Below are 2,500 nucleotides of genomic sequence, written 5' to 3'. Positions count from 1 at the left end.
GGTGTTGATATGTTTGTGGTCAGTAATGATTGATGGTTCAATACTGTTTTTTTTTTTTCAAATTTTGCTAAAAGTAACCATTTTACCAATTGGTGGAACATACGCTGACGCTGATATTAATAATTTCAACAGAGAGAGAGAGAGAGAGAGAGAGAGAGAGAGAGAGAGAGAGAGAGAGAGAGAGAGAGAGAGAGAGAGAGGGCGCCTCAACCGCAATCAGAGAGAATTTCATATTTCTGTATAAGTCGTGATAAAAATATCTATACGTATACAGTATAGAACAATTTTCTAGATATAATTATTAATGTTTATATCTCTTTCCGAGTGGGGATACCTTAACGTGGTGAAAAGGTTTGTGTACTAGTCAGGACCACCCATACTAGGTTGGTTTTCTGTAAGCGATCAAACGAAAATCTCCCACCATCACCAATCCTCACTAGCCAGCTTGGTGATGAAAACTAGCCAATCTCAGACGTGAGCTGACATATCTGAGGCCTTTTTCCTGCAGTGGACTAGAAACTGTTGCATTTGTTGTTGTTGTTGTTGTTATATCCGGGTACGAATCTAAGGCTGGAATTTCCAGAAGCCTGTAATCAAGTAATTCATCAGTTTCCAGGCCTTTATCAATCAAGTTATTTCGGAAAAATCCTGATTACTGCGATGGTTCCAGTTTTCCAGGCTCCCGCTCTCCCCCCCCCCCCATACTCTCTACTCCAAAGATCCATAAGACTTTAGACGGGATTTGATTAATATCTCTCTCTCTCTCTCTCGCTCTCTCTCTCTCTCTCTCTCTCTCTCTCTCTCTCTCTCTCTCATATATGCTTAGACGCCTATCTCTCTTTCATGTATGCTTAGTCCTATCTCTCTCTCATGTATGCTTAGACTTTCTCTCTCTCTCTCTCTCTCTCTCTCTCTCTCTCTCTCTCTCTCTCTCATATATGCTTAGACGCCTATCTCTCTTTCATGTATGCTTAGAGTCCTATCTCTCTCTCATGTATGCTTAGACTCTCTCTCTCTCTCTCTCTCTCTCTCTCTCTCTCTCTCTCTCTCTCTCTCTCTCTAATTCTAATGAATATGTCCATGGTCATTTGTTGCTGTCCCATCCCCTCTGCAATCCCTTGGCTTATCTCCAAAACTAAATGTCCAATTCCTTTAGGTGGTTTTCCCTCCCTGCAAACTAATGGTAGGACTCGAGCTTTGTTTGCAACATTGTGTTTAATCTTTATGACGTGACTCAACTTCTTTTTGCAACATCATCTTTAAACTCAATGATATATCTCGATTTATTTTTGCAACATTGTGTTTAATCTTATGACTCAACTTCTTTTTGCAAGATCGTCTTTGAACTGAATGATAAATCTCGATTCATTTATGCAACATTGTATTTAATCTTATGACTCAACTTCTTTTTGCAACATCGTCTTTAAACTGAATGATATATCTTAATTCATTTTTGCAACTTCGTGTTTAATCTTGTGACTCAACTTCTTTTTGCAATATCGTTTTTAAACAAAGTGATATATATTGGCTTCATATCCAACATCGTGTATAACCTGAATTGTATATCTTGATTTATTTTTGCAACATCGCGATTTCAGGTGAATGGTATAATTTTTTTTTGCAACATTTTGTTTAAACTTAATGATACAAGTCTACTTATTTTTACAACATTGTGTGTAAGCTTGCTAATATGACTCTAATTCATTTTGCAATACTGTATTTTGTTTAAGTTGAATGATGTAACTTCTTTTTGTAACATTGTCTGCAGCCTTAATGATATGACTCCATTTTTTGCAACGTTGTGTGTAAGCTTACTGATATGACTTGGCCTCTTCTTTGCAATAGCATGTTTAATCGATACTATATAACCCAGAATCCTCTTTGTGACATTGTTTAAGTTTAATTATAAATTGAAATTCTGTTGGCAGTATTGTGTAAATGAAGTGTTTAAATTCTGAGCTTTCTCAATTTTAGGTGTGAAATTTTATTCCTAAATCGTGATTTGAACTAGGAGTCCTGTGTGACAAAATTGGGTAGAATGTTTAAGCTATTGTTTATCAAAATGTACAAACAGAAGAGTTGTATAGCTTAAACTGTTACAGAAATTACCCGTGTTACGTAATTCCAGGCCTCCCTTTTTGTGTTTTTCAACCAAAAAAAAGTGATAATATAACGTTAGTTAACAGCTATAGATAGTTGATTGTCCAGGGCACCAGCCATCCTTTGAAATACTATCGCTAGAGACTTTTTGGGTCATTTGACCGGCCAGGCAATACTACATTGGAGCCCTCTCTCCGGTTACGGCTCATTTTGTCTTTGCCTACACATACACCGTATAGTCTGGCATATTCTTTCTACATTCTTTCTATCCTCATAGACCTGACAACACTGAGATTACCAAACAATTCTTCTTTGTTCAAGGGGTTGACTACTGCACTGTAATTGTTCAGTGGGTACTTTCCTCTTGGTAAGGGTAGAGGAGACTCTTTAGTTATGGTAA

This window comes from Palaemon carinicauda, chromosome 18 (assembly GCF_036898095.1).
Source record: "Palaemon carinicauda isolate YSFRI2023 chromosome 18, ASM3689809v2, whole genome shotgun sequence".
In the NCBI taxonomy this organism is placed as follows: domain Eukaryota; kingdom Metazoa; phylum Arthropoda; class Malacostraca; order Decapoda; family Palaemonidae; genus Palaemon; species Palaemon carinicauda.
The sequence above is the reverse complement of the archived record's forward strand: the minus strand, read 5'-3'. Positions refer to the sequence as shown.